We start from the raw sequence: 18,259 nt of genomic DNA, 5'->3' as shown, positions 1-18,259 counted from the left end.
TATCCACATGCATCTTATGAAATCATTTTTAAAACTTCCAAGATTCAGGTAAATGAGAAAAAGAAGATTTGACTTCTAGAAAGCACAGGGAAGATTTTAATGTCTTGATAAAGGAGACTCTGGAAGAGGTTCTGTCTTTGGTAGGAAACCATTCTGTGTTAGCGTAACTGTTGAAGGAGAGAGAGTCCTGACTCTCATATCATTTATTTTTAACCAGGTTGATTCTGACAGATGCTATTTCTCAAGTATCTTTGCATCTGGAAGCACAGACAAGAGAAATGCTAAAGAAAAGAAAAGAAGCAAATCAAACCAACTAAACAAGTCTGGGACATGACATTGCAGACACAGATGGGGCATGGGTCATGGTGCTGTCAGCCCAACTATGGGGAAAGGGATTAGCAAAAATGAGCCAGGAAATAGACCACCCAGGTTGAAATGTGCATTCTTGTTTTACAATTTAAAGTGCAATGGAAATCCAAATTAATTTCTCAACAGAGCATCAATTCTTTTGTGTAAGGGAAAAAACACTGGGTCACAAGTATTGTATAAAACCCGGTAGCTGCAACTTGATTCTGCACCACAGTTCACAGTTTGGGTCAGCACCTTTCCTGGCTTCACAGCTTGTTGAAGAGATGCAGAGCTGAAGACCAGGGAGCCAGGGGCAGCACATCTATGGGTATCTGTCTTTTAGGCCTCACTGATCAAAGCAGCCTGGCCATATCCTTTTAAGATGGAAGAAGGCCAGAGTTCAGACTGAGAGAAATGTAGCCGTGTATCAGGAGCTTTGCTGGCCACTTGAGGAATTGTAGGCGAAGCTGAAGAGCATGTTGTGAATCAGGAAAGAAGCCTCCTGTGAGAAATGTTTTCTGCATGCTCACTGTGGTAACACTGACACTGGGATTAAATGTTCATCAAGAAAGATTGAATGAATGATTTGGGGGTGGGGGAATTTATGCAATGGAGCAATAGTGATAATGGGATAGAATAGAACTGCAGTGTTAAGGTGGGTGATTTTCAACTACACAATGTTCAGCAAAAGAGCAAACTAAAAACTAAAACCATATAGATGAGGCTTAAGAAAATATAAAACAAGCATATATCTAATTGTGCTTGGATACCTGCAAACCTAAAGAAAAATGTTTAAAAAAATGACAATAACAAAGGCCAAATTCAGTTTTGTGGTTTTTTTCTCCCCCGCCACCCCGGGAGATGGGGAGGGGCATATAAGCAGGGTAAGCATACATATGTCAATTGTATTAATGTTTTATCCTTTAAGGTAGGCAGTAGATACACTGGTATTTTGCAATTGTTTACTCTTTGCAGTTGTTTTGAAAGTCTGAACTTATCTACCCTCCTCCTATATGTACAGTCTGTACTGAGAGTCAAGAGGGAAGATTTGCTCAGGGAAGCAAATGGGTATTGGAGTATTGCAAAGGGAGATAAAGTAATGTAGCATCTTGCAAAAGTAGGTGCTTAATATATATTTGCTGAAATTAACGAAGGCTGGGAAGTAAAGCAAACAGACTCAGAAAGTAATAGAGAAGGAAGATGAGATGAAAAGGGCCTGGGGAAAAGAAAGTTGGGAGCTGTGATGTATGGAACACAGTAGCACATGTGGAGAGAAGCAAAGCAGGAGTTCCATGAGTTGAATGGGTACTGAGGGCTGCTGTGGGATCCAGCCAATGCTGCACATCTTCCACCCCAGAGGTTGGAAAGAGCTTTTGCTGTGCTAAGAGTTCTTGCTGCCAAAAGGTCAAACTCTAGGAGCTGCCTGCCCATCATAAAGCCTTAAATGGTTTCTTAAAAAATTTATTTGTGCAAAGAGTGAGAGAGAAAGGCATCTAAAGATGATCAGTATTTCTTTTTTTTTTTTTCGTACCAGGGATTGAACCCAGAAGGCCTTTAGCACTGAGCCACATCCCAGCCCTTTTTTTTATTTTGAAACAGAGTCTCACTCAGTTACGGAGGGTCTCGCTAAGTTGCTGAGGTCTGCTGAGTTGCTGGGATTACAGGCATGCACCATCAGGCCTGGCCTGTATTGTTTTTGAGATGTTTTCATGAAGTTCATTGTATGATTTATATTTCACTTTCTATATTTTCCCTTTCATATTCAAGGTGACTTAAACTTTTGATAAGGATGTGGTCCGTGTTCTGATTATATTGGTGACTGATACATGTTGAGTTTTGGGGAATCATTCTACATGTTCTCATCATTTTTGTTATTATTACTATTTATTATTTTATTTCTTTGCTTGGGTGGTTTATTCTCCTGACTCTGAGAACACACACTTGGCTTTTAGCAGTAGTAGGCAGGAAAACGTTAGTTTTTCACCCTACCTAAAACTGATTACTCAGTGAAATTCACTGTGCCCTGGACTCCTTTTATGCTGCTTTGTGGACACTGCTGTATTAGACAAATTCATCCCAGCAACTTGGGAGACTGAGGCAGTAGAATCACAAGTTCAAAACCAGCCTCAGCAAATTCATTTTTAACTGCCCACTGAGGTTTTGCTATTGTTATTTTACTGTTGGTCTAGACATTTGGACTGACCTTTATTGAGAAATGCTGAATTAATCAGGGGGAGCAGAACCTAAGTCTCCTCATTCCTTCTGTCAGGATGGTCTGAGTTGTGGACTCACAGCACATAGAATTTGAGGCAAGGAGGTTTCTGCCTATATTTTGTTATTTAATAAAATAAAAAAATAATTTTAGTTTGCCCTCTTCCTCCTCCATGGCTCAAATTATTAAAGGTAGTTTTGAGAAAGGAAATGCAAAATAGCAAGAAATGGTTAATGGCCCAAGGCCTTTTGCTTTCTAGGGTTCAAAGACTGTGTGGAGGAAATGAAGTTCTGTCTCCCTAATGACATTGTTTAGTTTTGCATCCTATTTTAGTTGGAGGGTGTAATGAACCAGATCTGCTCCAGCTACTCTGTCTTTTTAATTCAGATTGGGGCATCCCCAACAGGGTTTTATATCCTTTTGAAACGTAAAACCCATGTTGGGAGAAAATACACATAATACTAATATGGTGACCAAACCATGTGTCTCAGATTTTCTAGAATGGTTCCTGTTTTTATGTAGTTTGTCTTTTCAATAAAGGCAGTTCTCTTTGTATCTGATAAGGGGTATATTTGTGTGTGTGTGGTGTGTGTAATTTGGTATCCCCAAAAGAGGGGATCCCAGAACAAATTTTCTATGGACACTAAAGAATGACTGTAATACAGAGAGAGAGAGACATACACACAGAGACACACACAAATATACCCATTATCAGATACAAAGAGAACTTCCTTCATTGAAAAGACAAACTATAAGAAAACAGGAACCATTCTAGAAAATCTGAGATACATGGTTTGGTAATACACACACACACATATATACATATACATATACATATACATATACATATACATATAGTCATTCCTTAGTGTCCATAGGGAATTTGTTCTGGGATCCCCTCTTTTGGGGATACCCAAATCCAAGGGTTATCAATTACATAAAAAATAGCAAAGCATTTGCATATAACCCATATTCATCCTCCTATATACTTTATTATCTCTAAAAGAGACCTAGTATAAATGCTATGTAGATAGTTGCTATACTGTACTGTTTAGGGAATACTGACAAGAAAAAATGTCTGTACATTTTCAGTAGAAGTACAATTTTTTCCCCAAAATATTTTTGAACTATGGTTGTTGGAATTCATGGATGTGGCATTCATGGATATGGAAGGTGACTGTATATATATTTTTGACTTGTAGGCTTATTTTCATGACATCTTTTTTTTAGGATCTTGTGTCTTTAGAAGATATGGTGCAGTAAGTATTACAGAAATAGCTCCCAAGGTCCTAACTAGCTCAGTGACCTTGAACAGGAGACTACCGGTTTCTGAGTTCCTTTAGTTCCTCACCATCTCAGTTCACAGGAGGATCTCAGGAGCTGTGCTGGAGGGAACTCAATGCCAACCCTTGGGGAATTCTGCCTTTGTTCTTACTTCTCCCTCTCTGTGGAATGTCCCATGGCCCTGCTCATTGTATTTGCCTCTGTCTCTGTTCTCCAGGGTCCATACTACAGGACACTCGCCTATGATCTTATATGCCACCCTCACTGGGCTGCAAGAGCCTTGAGGGCTGCCATGGATCTTCACATTTGTTAATCTCTTGCTTAGCACAGTGCCAGGCAGATATATAATTAAAAAAATAACTGGATGGAAATGTACCAAAAAGATGAGTGGGTGATTGTGTGAGTGTGTTTTTTATACTTTTCATAGTTCCATTTTTTTCAACCATGAAGAGGTATTAGAGAATCAAAAAATAAAAATAATTTTTTTAAGTACTCAATATCAGAGAGGATTTGAGCAGCATGCTGTATAGACTGTTACTGGAAACACATTGCAGCATCCTCTACCCCAGCTTTCAATATACTGGAGCAATTGGTATTGCTTGGGCTATCTCTCAAGCCAGAATATGCTGCTGTGAAATGTGGCCATGTGGCTGTCTCAAGTGAGGATTGGTTCTACTGTGGGCTGCCACTTTTCAGGGACTGACTTGAGCTGTGTTGTGGTAATGAAGTGCAAGCCCACAGTTACATGAAATGTTTCACATACTAAATATCCCAGCACCTAGAAGGCACTCAGTCATCTTGACTGTGCCTACACTGGAGGCTAAGCAGAGTGATGTGGCCAGGCCCTGTGATTGTGACTCCAAGGAACCAGGATGTGTGTGATCTGTACCCTTCAGGAGTTTGTCATCTACTTAACCTAACCAACATTACAAGGCAGTATTTAGGCTTCAGATAAAATCAAATGAATGAATTTGGTCTTCTTATGTCCTTTTGAAATGCAAGGCTATTTCAAGAAACCCATGTCGGATTGAGAAAACACATATAGTATTAATATAGTGACCAAACCATGTATCTCAGATTTTCTAGAATGGTTCCCGTTTTCTTATAGTTTGTCTTTTCAATGAAGGCAGTTCTCTTTGTATCTGATAAGGGGTATATTTGTGTGTGTCTCTGTGTGTATGTCTCTCTCTCTCTCTCTCTCTCTGTATTACAGTCATTCTTTAGTGTCCATAGAAAATTTGTTCTGGGATCCCCTCTTTTGGGGATACCAAATTACATAAAAAATAGCATAGTATGTGCATATAACCCATATTGGGTGATCAATTATATAAATAGCATAATATTTGCATATAACCCGTATTCATCCTTCTATATACTTTATCATCTCTAGATGAGACCTAGTATAAATGTTATGTAGATAGTTGCTGTACTGTACTGTTTAGGGAATGTTGACAAGAAAAAAATGTCGTACATTTTCAGTACAGGTACAAATTTTCCCCCAAAATATTTTGGGGAAGACATGCAGAATGATTCCCCCAAACTCAAAACTGTTCTTATGAAGACTCAGTGGGCCATGGAGTTTCTAGGAGAGAGAGAAAGTGAGAGAGCCTTGCACAGAAGTGGCATTTTCAGATGGGACTTGACCCTGTTGTTTCCAACATGAGAAATAGCTTACAGAAAGGTGTGGTAGTGGGAAAGTGTTTTGTTTAGGGGTGGCAGAATAGTGACAAGTGGGCACACAGAAGAAAATTCAGCCTAGAGTGGAAGGTGTTAGATTTGGGTAGACTGGGAATTAGGGTACAGAGTTGGGAAGAGACCAAGTCTTGGAAGACTATAAGGATAGGAAAAAGGTGGAGTCTTGAACAGGGAGATGGTGGGAGAACGATGGTGTGGTTTTCAGGAAAGTAGATAATCTAATGTAACGCCCGTGGGTCATAGATTTTTCTCATACATTCTAAGGTGATATGAAAATCATTAAAAGAGTGGGCTCAGAATGCTGCTGCTTGGGTTTGATTCCTGGATCCAAATGTTGCTACATATTTGAGACTTAATTTCATCATTTGCAAATGAGGAAACAGCTCTCCTAGAGTTGTTCTGAAGGTAAAGGAGATAACCAATATAAAGTGCATCGTGCCTGGCCCATGGCATGAGCCTAACAAACAGCTGCTATATGCAAATTGGTATTAATGTTTATTTCATCAATATGGTAAAAACGATAGTCATTTTGAAAAGCTAACATTAAAAACAACTGGAAATTATTCCATTATTGTTCCAGAGGGTGAATGCAAGAATGCTTTAAAGAGGTCTTTGTTGGAAAGTCCCGTTCCAATCTCATAACTTGGCTCTATTTACTGTCGCTTAGCTTTTATGAAATATTTATGTTGGCAGGTTATTCAACTACAATTTTTGTTCGTTGTCCCTCTAAACTTAGTGAGAAAGATTGGTCTGTTTATCTTATATTGTAGAAGATGCACATAGATATAAACTCTCTGACATTTAGTTACAACATCTCTTCCGTTAGCATTTAACATGGTTATCAGTCAAGCTCCTCTGGGTTTGGGGGAAGGAAAGTGCAGGACAAAGAGGTTTGAGAGGAAGAGTGGTTGCGAAGTTTTGTAATGTGAAGAGGTAGTAGGGAATTAAGGGACCAGGGTGTTTTCTGTTCAGCTGAGTTTAAGACCAAATCCTTGGAGAAGATGAAGAATGACAAGAAATGCTAAAATAGGACTGGCAAAGCAAATCAAATACAGAACCTCACACTTTTTAGAACATTTGTCATTCCTTTGTATGTTGTACTTTAAATTATTCCTAATTAAAACTGCCTGAAGGGGGAGCATATCATTTGAGCACATTACCAGTGTATTTCTTAATTTCAAGTCAAAAGACAATGTCCCCAAACTTGGCTACCACCTAACATTCATATGTGCAGGAAGTTCAGTCTATGACTCTTTTTAATTAATAACAATGGTAAGCTGAGAAGGACCCCTGGGGACATGACTCATGGTGAGTCAGGTGCACATGGAGGCTGGATTCAGTTCTTATTTCTCATTAAGGGGCCTCTCTGTGCTCCAGCTGGAGCGTCAATGGGTTTGAACTGGACATGGTGGAAGTGACAGTACTCTTATGGGGTACCACTGCAGTGGCTGCCCTGGTCCACATGTGCCGGCTGACCAAAGAGAAGGTGATGGTAGTGCCCTGAAGCCCAGGCAGACTGTGCTCTGAAGTCATGGGCAGGGGCTTGAAGAAGAAGGGGAAGCCTCAAAAGTAGCTCAGGGAACAGCCTTCAGAATGTTAGGTGTGTCCTTTGTACCAGGTCCTTTTGTGCTCTGTGGCTAATCCTTTCTAAGCCCTGCAGAGCAGATGTTGCTCCAAATGGACCAAGTACCTGTGTTGAACCTCAGTCTCAGCCTGTTTAGCTGACCTGCTGCATCTTCTTTACTACCTGTCTTTGGGCATTTTACTCTAATTTGAGAAAAGAATGACTCCCTCTCCTTGTAGAAGGAAACATGCCACACCCCATGTTGGGCCCTTTGCATTTTTGGCTCAAAGGTTGTGTAGTGTTTGTTTTCTCCCTGTCACACATTCATCTTTCTTCCTCTAGGATCAGCATGCTCAAAGCATTGAGTTAGCATCTCTCTCTCAAGATTGGCCCATTGGCCAGATAGGGCTGACCCCAACCCCTTAAGCACCTGTATGTTTGTGTGTGCCCAAACCCTGGTCAATTGGCACCATAGTTCCAGATGGACATGTACAAGTCAAGCCGTACTGATGGGTATTGCTTCTGGGATTTTTAATGTCACTATGGGCAAAAAGGTACTCTATTTTCCTGAAATTATGCCTGAAGATGTGTGTGTGTGTGTGTATATATATATATATATATATATATATATATAAATAATATTAGTATACCAAAACAATACACACACACACACGCGCGCGCACACACACACACACACACACACACACTTTTTTAAAGTTACATAAGCCAAATAAATTTACTTTTTTTTGGAGCTGCTTTGAGCTGGCATTTTGTCACTTCCACTTGCAGTCTAATTAATCTTGAATAATAAAAAAGTTCATCCAAAGTTGCACAATTACATTTATCAACTTCCATTTTCTTAATGATGGTCCTTTGTGTGTTGTCTCTGATATACCAGCAGCCTGTCACCCATCCAGGACTATAGAAATCCTGAGTGACACAGAAGGGCTGTATTTTGACATGTCTAATACCTGTGATGTTTGCCTACCTGGACTTCAGTGAGAATCAAAGTGAACTTTTAGTTAAAAAGCTTTCCTGAACCAAGATTTTCCAGAAAACTTACATTTTTCCTGCTTGTATTCTGTGACATTTGGGAAAAGGCTCTAAACAGCTATTGTCCCTCTGAGTTATGTGGATCATCTGCTGCCATGGGAAGTCCAGTGTATCTTGAGTACTGATTTCGGGGATCTGAAACATTTCAGGAGAGTATCGTAAGTTCTAAGATCATGACTTTAGTACTCACTACAGTGATCCTGGTTGAACCTCCTCATTTCAGAGGAGCAAGGATATAGAGATACAAGAAGCTTTGCAAGGATGTCTGCTAAAACAAAGGCAGGCTGCTATCAGTACAAACGAAGAGGAGAATAGAGAGTGTCTCTTTGAATACCCATAAGGACCAGAGACTAGACCTTTGCTGACTATATTAAGAGTCTGGTTGCAAGTGACTCCTAACTGAAGCAACAAAAGAGGACCTGATTGATCTCACAACTGAGGTCTCACAACTAGGTCTAGCTTCAGGTAAGACTGGATTTAACATACACATAATCACATGACAGAGACAGAGTCTCTTTTGTTCTGTTTTAATTGTGTTGTTTCCCTTTGTGCTAGTTTTCTTTCTCCAGCAGGTTCTATCCACATCATAGCACTAATAGCTATAAGATTTTATCCTGTCAGTAATTCTAGTTGATAAAAAAAAAAAAAAGAAAGCTTCTATTTCCCCACTGTTCCAGCACAATCTCAGGACTCATGTTCATGAACTCCAAGAAGGTAATCCTTGGATTAGTCAATGTGTCCGGGAGGAGGAGAGCAGTGCTTTTAGCATCATGGGCTCACACAGCCTGTGAATGGATACTGAGTGGAGGAGAGGTGGGTTATCTGGAGGAGAAAAAGTTTCCAGAAACAATGTGCATCTTCTACTTACTTTAAGCAAGAAGAGGTCTGAAGGGGCCAGAGCTTTCTCTATAGGAGCTGAGTCTCAGAGCTTAGCAATGGCATTTGGCCTGTGGCTTGCATATCATCCCAGCAGTCTAACCTCTGAAGTTTCACTTAATGGCAGAGAGAAGGTATTAAAGGAGGGGTTCTCAGGCTGGCCGTTTCTGGAGGCCTGGCCTCTATAAATATCCCCATCTTAACTCTGTTCCTCCATTTCTGGCTGTCATAGAGTGCCCGCCAAGCATATCTCAGACAAATATCAGTGTTGTTTGTGGTGTGATTGTGACTTCCTGTCTTCCAATTTAGTTTTTTTTTTTTTTTTTGTCTTGCTTTTCACTGTCTGGGTCATTTGATATTACATCTGGCGCTTCCTGTTTTTTAAGCCTCTAACTCTAGTCATTCGACTGTAGAAACCCCGGGGTCAACTTCTTACAAGTGACACCAGCTTTAGTCACTTGTTTTGGTATACTAATTAAGATTTGCGTAAGGAAAGCTGTCAGGTGTCTGCTGGTTTTCTCAGCCTCAGACACTTCCCTATTTATAAGTTTTTGTTTTTCAGACATCCTCGGGACTTTCTCCCTGTTGTCTCGTGTGGATGGGGTGGGGGTGGGGACAAGGTCACCCACCCCCATCAACAATTCAACAGTGGCTGTCTCTCCTAGAGTGAATGCTTCTGGTCCCCAGGGGTCTGGCTTTCTGAAGGAGGCTGCTTCTGGCATGACTGGCTCAATCATCCTCCTGGTAACTTTTGTTGTCTCCTCTCCCAAACTTTGGGTTCACTGGTCTCCCTTCTTCTCTGCTCTTCATAGTGGAGAGAAATACCATTTGGTAGGCCAGCAATAAAGCTGCTAAATGCAGATTTGCTCTTTCTCACTAAAGAAAGAGGAACATTTTTGTCACTCAATTTTCCCTTCATTTAACTTTTCTTTCCGCAGAATGACCTGATTTCAAAGGTGGGGGCTAAGGCCTCATTTATACCCAGGATTCGAATGTTGATGAGGTCCCTTGATGTATAGCTTCCAAATTTCTGGGAAGAGAAGCTTTGCTGGTCTGTGCTCAATCAGACTTATCATATTTCTTTCTTGGTCAAAATAGAGTGATGGACTTGGAGAATTTTCTAGATAGTGAGGAGTAGAGATTTGTCCTGTCTCAAGGCAATGACAACTTTGGGGGAGCATCTATAAAAACACTGAAACAGACCTTTGAGACTTGTCGTTCTGCTCCTTGTCTGTGCAAGGACCTTGCTGAATAGGGGCAATAGTGAGACATGGGTCTTGTGATGACTGGGCATTATGATGGGTGGGCTCTACCAGTATCTTCTGAGGCAGTGGCCATATACAGGCTCAGCTCTCAGGGGAAAGGCCTCTGTTTCTGAGGGGCAGAGAAATGAGGGCTAAATTTTTCCTTCATTCTACTTTTACCTTATGCTGAGGGACCACTGGGCCTCTAGTGTTTCTGCCAACACTGGCCAAAGAGTAAGGAAAATCCCCTCTTGTCTCTGAATTCTCTCTTCACTTTTGTTCTATCTGGGTGACAAGGAGGGAGGGCACATTAGAAGTCCATCTGGTTCATTGTGTAAATCTACACAAGTGTGCAGGTGTGAGATAGGCATGCTACACTCAGTCCTTTATATTTTCTACCCAAATCAAGGGCTCGCATTACCCATTGAGAAAGTAGCCATACTATTCAGGGTCATGACTTAAAACAAGAAAAAGCCAACAAAATCCCGAACCCCCCCAAAACCCTTGTTCCTTTGAATGACCTCATTTCTTTTCTGAAGCCACTTCATGAAGTCAATAGGATAGGTGTCATTGATGGATGGGTGGTTCCTAATAGGGGAGAGAGAAGGGACCTGTCTAAGGTTGGTGAGCTTCCAAATCCTGGGTGGGTTTAGAATGCTTGTGTTTCATTCTGGCTTTCTGAACCAAAGAAGCCAAACCAACCACAACAGAAAGCAGCCTTTTACCCAGATGGACGACAGGTTCAGATGTATCTGGAGGTGCTGGGGATGGGGCCATCATCAGCTATCAATGCCACTGGAAAATGGCAGACACCTGGAGCACAACAAGGGATTTCGGAGTCTCCCTAATTCCTGCTTCGGTGTGGAAGGTGTTCTTCTGCATCCTGTCCCTGAAGCTCTGCAGATGTCAACAGGACTTTAGCTGTGTTCTCACTGCCTTGCAGAGACCATAGCAGCTCAGCCTGGGATGGATTCTGCCTCTGCCTACCTCTTCTTCTTCTTCTTTTTGCTCCCACTCAGGTCTGACTCTAATCCTATTGAAGATGTCACCTGGAAATATCTTGTGTATCCAAGAAGTCTTGCCTTTTGGGCATGGTGTCTAGTGGTTGCTCTGGTGGCAATCTGCACTACAGGACATAAGGACTGAGAGCCATGGGTTCAAATCATGACTTAGCCATTTTTATTTACTAGATGACCTTAGGCTAGGCATGTGATCTTTTCATGTCCTCTTGGTTTGTCTGTAAAATGGGTGTTTTGCACGGCTTTCCAAGAGTGCTTTATACACTACCTGGCACCTAGTAAATGATTAATACAAGGAAGCTTTCACTAACATCCTTTTAGATAAATGTAGCCTGATTTTTGTGATCCTATGTGAAATTCCAATGAACTGCCACTTCTTATTATTTTGATAATCAAAAATACCATGATTTTTAAACATCTTCTGTTTAAAAAATATATTTGCATCTAGTTAAGCGAAGCCTTTGAGTGAGGCTAACTTGGGTTCATGTTCTGCCTCTGCCTTTTATCTGCGTCACATCTCTGTTTCCTCATCTGAAAACTGGAGCTGAGAACAGCTGCTTCTGCTTACGTTGTTCAGTGTGAGAAAGGGTCAGTTAGTGGTTGGCATTTTACATTTTATCAATTACCTGCTGCATGCCCCGTGTTCTCATAGTTCGTTCCTCCTTTTGTCAATACAATAAATTTGTGAGATAGGGATTAGTATTCCCAATTGATGAATAAGGAAACTGAGGCTCAGCAGGGCCGTACAGCTAATAAGCAGTAGAAACTGGATTTAAATCCTAGGGTACCATTCTTTTCACATCATTCCCTAACTGAATCCTGCACATTTTACCCCAGCCCCAAGGTTCTTCCCTTCTGTCTAGGTTTGATGTTTCCACGATCCCTTCTCTGGGTGTGTGGCTCTGTCCTCAGCCAGGGTGTCTAGCTCCTTGTCCTAATCTCTGTCACCTCTGTTTCTTTCCATGCTTGTCTGACAACTGTGCCTGACCCACAGTGGAACTCCTCCCAGTGTGTGTAACATTAGTAACTGACAAATGCAGGGTGGTGACTGGGGTGGGGCGTTCACACTGCCTGCCTCCCTCTCTTTAATATCTGGCACAGACTGGCTGCCTGAGACATCTGTGGCCTGTAGAGTCCTCATTCTCTTGAGCCATCAGCACTCTGCTAGCAAGGTAACCCAGGCCTAGTCCCTGGTATGGGGTTCCATGCCCTGCCCCCATTCTGTATACCAATTCTGCAGTACTGAAATCACTGGATTTCTAGGCAACACTAATTTCCAGTTCTCTGTGCCCCTACTGCTGACCATAGCCACACACAAGCTTCTAGACATATCTTCCAAAATATATTCACTTGTTCATCTGTCTGTTCCTTCATTCCCACACTGATACAGATCCTTCACATACCTGTACAAATAACTCATGGTTAAGCTTAGGATCCCCCAAATCTGGATTTGCCTCAGAATCACCTAGGAAAAGTTTTACCAATACAAATGTCTACACCCCACTTGAGACCTGCAAAAGCAAAATCTCTAGGACTAAGTTTATAGAAATCTGTATATTTAAGCTGTTTTGGCATGTGACTCTGAGGCATAATTGGTTTGGGGAGCCTCTAGTCTGCAAATTTGCCATGTACCAAAGCTCTGAGAGGCACCAAATGCAAACCAGGGCTGCTGGGGGGCCATGCTGCCCTGTCTCATCCCTTATTCTTTTTATTGGGGCTCAATGGCCTCTAAAAATCCTGTATATAAATCCTGTATATAAAATTGCCCCAGAGAGTTGGCTCCTGAGGATAAGGATATACCTGTTTTCCTCACTATTGTGTCCTATGTGCTTATAGCAGGGGCTAGCATGTAATAGCTGCCCAGCAAAATTTTTTTGAGTTCTTTCATTCATTTATTCATTTATGCATTCCCTGATTCCCTGTAGGTGGGTGGTATGCCCGTCAGCCTGCCTTTTCATGATACAGCATGTGTATCTATGCAGGAGGCGAACAGAGAATAGCACAGTGAGAGGCCTTCTCTGTTTTGAAGTCAAAGGGTTCCCCTCCAGGCCCTGGCCTGTGAGGAGAAACTGGGGCTACAAGCTGAGTCCTGCTAGGAAGGGACAGTGTTGGGGCAGGAGGGTGGCTGGCCCACTGGGAAGTGCGCTGTCTCCCCAATATAGACGGTGGCCTGGGATGGGCTTTTGAGCAAGTGCGAGGCGGCTGGCACTGGTAGTCATTAAAACAGCAGTTGACCTCCTGGCAGCTTGAGTGAGGCCCTGAAGACCTCAGCCCTCCCCAGATGTCCCTCTGAGACCTGTGGAGAGAGGCCCATCCATCACAGTGTCCCCTGGGAGGGCCATTGGCGTCTGTCTGTGAGTCAGTTATGGCTCTGTTCTCAGCACAGATCTTGTCAAATTCAAAGCTGTCAACCACACAGATCCTGAAAGCCTGTCACAGACCCCTGGGGACAAGCATGCAGCGGATGACCTTGAGGGGGCTCTGCTGAGTGTGGAACTGTGGTGATAAGAGGGACAAATGAGAAGAAGCCACCTGGGCCAAGCACCATTGTGCTAGTCCACTCCACTTCTTTGTGTTCTTCCTTGAGGGATGCCCGGGCAGCAGTATGGAATGTATTCTTGCCTTACTCTCATGGTTGCCTCTTTGCTTTCTGCCATTTCTTATAGGGAATGGGGAAGGAGGCAGAGCATGGAGTAGGTAAAGGACACAGACTGGCTCTAGAAGCTGTATGACCTTGGGCAAATTACTTCATCTCTCTAATTCTGTTTCTTCAGGTCGTAGTGAAACTGCTTGATGTGATACACTGTTAAGCCCGACGCACTGTCATTGCTCAGGGACTGTTCACTATTACGATTACAGGGGTAAGGCACAAAACATTTTGGATTCCTTGCTGCTCTTCTTTCATTTCAGTAGCATTTTAAGTTACACATTTCATCTCTTCACATTCCATGGCCCATTTAATGGTGAGGCCCACTTAAAGGTCGGCTGGGATTGGAAGTCAGGTCTCTACAAGACGCTCTTGGTTCCCACTTTGATCTGCAGATGATCTCAGGAGGGATGGGAGGGCACAGTGATGCAGGTTCTCTTCATAGGGACACAAGTTGGACTCTTTGTGGGACTTACTCCTGTCCTGTGTGGGCAGAGCTAGGAGCTGGTCTGATTGATGCTCTTCAGACCAGCTGTTGGGCAGGGGACATCTCAGATGGGGCTGTGGGGATCTAAATCTGGGGTGAAAAGTTGAAATCACATTAGTTAAAAAGAGCCACCTGAGAAGACTGTGAAATATGAAGGCCAGGAGCAGGTATGGGGCTTTGAGGAATCTCAATGCTGGGAGCAGCAGCAAGACTGAGTAAAAGGAAGCTCTCCCAGATGATGGCCAGGGCATATACTGATGTCCAAAGGAGGTTCTCTTCCACATTCTACAGCAGCCTGCTTAAAGGGCTCACAGGTTCTAGAAGGTTCTTCCAGGAAAGCCATAGTTTCTTCACTTTACAGTTGTGATGAGCACTGGCTGCTGGCTCCTCAGGAGGCAGTGTTGCTTGTCGGAGGAGCCATTCTTGGTGGAAAGAGTGGGACTCTGACACCCACAGACTGGCTCTTCCGTGTTTATCAGGTACCTGCAGGGTTAGGGTAAGATATAAAAATGTTGAGGACAAGAGCACTTGTCCTGGTTCCTCCTCTTCACTGGAGGGTCCTTACCTCTGGCCAAGGCAAGGGGCTGGCAGGTGCCCCTCAGAAAGGAGTGTTATTCCAAAGGGCAAATATCAATTCTCCTGAGATCAAGTGGGCAGCTTGGGGAGGGGAAGCCAGAGCCAGGCTGTGAATTAGATCAGCTTTGAATTGTGGGCAATTGCTATTGCCCCCCCCCACCCCAGAAGCAGTGTTGGAGGGTGGAGAGGTGAAGGGAGTGGTTGATCTCAGATCAGTATTGGCAGGGGTTATTGAAGGAAATGGCCTACTACCATGGCCTACTCAAAGGCACAAGCATCACTTTCTACTGGCCCTTTAAGAAAAGCATCTGCCTTGTGAAATAAAGCAGAATGGAAACCCAGAAAGTGTGACCAGACACCCTCCCACTGTGGCCACTCCCACTGTCCTGAGAGTCACGCAATCTGCAATCTCGCAATCTCTGTCCCTGGCTGCGAGGGATGTGGGAGTTTGTTTGTGTGGGTGCTGTTCCCACAGCCTGGAGGTTGCCCCAACCCTGCCCCACTCACAGAACATGCTAGACAGCACTGGTGGCCACTGCCTCAGATCATATTAGGACCGTGGACTGGTTATTTTCTCTCTCCCTGTTGTCAAAGGGTTTAGAGTAGATACACAAGCCGAATTTAGATGGTGTGAACTAAGCTATTTTATGTATTATAAATGCTTAAGTAGTACATCAAACTTGGGTTTTCATAATTATAATTGCCTGGGATATTTAAGTAAAAAAGACCAGTCAAATATAAACACCTATTAATTCCAACCAACCGAGGCATCAACTTCCTGGGCCCTTAGCAACTATAATCAGATTTTTTTTTTTTTTTTTAGCACTGTTCACTTGAAATATAATAGGAGGCAAAAATGTGAACTACATATATAATTTAAAATTTTCAGTTAGTCACATTGAAAAAAGCAAACAGGTGAAAGCATTTTATTAATAGAGATTTTATTTAATTTTTTATCTAAAATATCGCTAGAAAAATATAACACTAGAAAAAATATATTGAGATATTTTATATATATCTATGTGTGTGTGTGTGTGTGTGTGTGTGTGTGTGTATAAAATTTGATAATATGTTTTCAAAATCTGGTGTGTGTTTAGTACCTGTATTATGATTCACTAGGACCCAGCCACAATTCAAGGGCTCCATGACCACAGGTAGAGACCCCCCCAAAGGTCCATGTGGTACAAGCTGACTCCAACTCTGTGCTGTTGGGAGGTGATGGAACCTGTAAGAGGTGTGGCCTCATAGGAGGTTTTTAGGTCATTGGGGGTGTGTCTTTGAGAAGATAGTGGGAACACCCCTTTCACTTCCTGGCTGTGAGATAAGTGGTTTTGCTCAACCATATGTTCCTGCCATGTTTTGCTGCCATAGGCCCAAAAGCAACAGAGCCAACGAATCATGGACTGAAACCTGCAAAACTGTGAGCCAAAATAAAAAAAATGTTCTCTTTACAAGTTACTATCTCAGGTATTCATGACAATAATGGAAGTCTGACTAACATTCATGGCAACACTATGAAGGCAGAATGTGAATTTCTGCAGGCAAGAGCCTTCCAACTAGAGCATCTGCCACAACTTATTCCCTGCCTCACCCAGTTGCTCCAAATTGAGGTCTGCTTTCTTGCTTGTCTCCCCACCTCTTTCCTCCCTTATCAACAACTTTGTTAGTTGCCCAACAGAAATTCTGTGTGTGGGAAATCCATGTTACATGTCAGGTGAACATTTTGCAAGAAATAAATCCAGAGCAGTCCTTTAGAAAGTCAGATAGGAATGACTTTTGGGTCATCTCTGCTGCTACCTCATAATCATCCACTAGGGACAACTTGCATGGGTACATTCACCACTGAGGGATCTGCCTTCTCTAAGTCATCTGGCAGATGGCCTGAGGGGATGAGACAAGTTCTTCAAGTCACTTAAATATCATTTATTATCAATCTTTTACACTCATCAGCATCATGTGGGGGAACTTCTTAAAAATGCAAGACTGATCTTGACACTATTGAGTGGGTATATGATTAAGATTCTGGGCATGTAATTCTGATGTGTTTGAAAACTTGAGATAATTTCACTGCCTGAAATCTATTCCTAAGTATATAGGCTAGTAATGGTTTATTGGAGAACTCCAAATTGGAATTTTTGTAGTCTTCATCCTTTCAGATATAAGCACTATAAGAGGAATCACAGATTCATTCCATCCTATACTCACCATTGAACTCTATCTGCAAATGCTTCTAAATTTCCAGTGAAGGACCGAGTACCAACCCAAAATTACCATAAAAGAAACCCCTATTAATTCCAACCAACGGAGGCATCAACTTCCTGGGCCCTTAACAACTATTATTTTCAAAAAGGGTTCTCACTCTGATTCCCCATTTGTCATCCCTGCAATTTTATCCCCTAGAATGCTCTCCAGGGACCAATTAATAATGTCTGGATGGATGCATGAGTCATAAGTGGGAATGAGCTTGTCCTGGATCATGTTTCCATGTGTGTGCTTGAGTGTTTATATGCCTTAGTGTATGCCTGTGTGTATATGTGTGTGTGCGTGTGTGTGTGCATGTGTATAGCATTACATCACAGGGAAAACTCTCTGCCTGGAATCTCAGGTCTCAAGAAGATTGTCCTTACCATCACAGTCCAGGAATAAAGCCCTTGGGATCTTAGATTCCAGATGGATGAGTATACTAAACTCAACTTAAGGTGTGGGAAAATAGGAGAAAGATTCTTAGGCCCAGAATCCATAGGGTAAGAACCAGGTCCCAAGAGAAAATAGTAGATTCCTTTAAAAGAGAGAATTTAGATTAACTAAGAACATATTCTACAGGCATTTAACATTGGTTACCTTTTAATGACCCATGAATTAGTATATGTAGTCTCATTTAACACACTGAGATGTTTAGGTCCAGACAGGCCACTTGCCCTGTGTCAGCTAGTGGGTATATGAAAAGGAAGTTAAATTGTGTCTTGGTTGAAGACAGAGCACTATGTCCCGTGGCAGTTCCAATAGTGCACTTATGAAGGTGGCTCTCTCAGTAGGGGCTGCAGCATCATTAACTGAGTTCACATCTCTTCGGGGAGTTTTGATGAAATGGCAATCTTTAGAGTTATGAATAGGGTTGGGGAAGCAACAAAGGATGGAGAAGGGTGCTATTTCCCAGGTCTGGTGGGGAGCAGAGGGAATCTTTTCTCAAGCTAGGGGATTAACTGTAGCCCTGGGAGAGGCAGAGGCACACAACCACTGCCCAAACTGCAAGG

The sequence above is a fragment of the Callospermophilus lateralis genome, chromosome 9 (assembly GCF_048772815.1).
Source record: "Callospermophilus lateralis isolate mCalLat2 chromosome 9, mCalLat2.hap1, whole genome shotgun sequence".
NCBI classification, from domain to species: Eukaryota; Metazoa; Chordata; class Mammalia; order Rodentia; family Sciuridae; genus Callospermophilus; species Callospermophilus lateralis.
Note: the sequence above shows the minus strand (reverse complement) of the source record.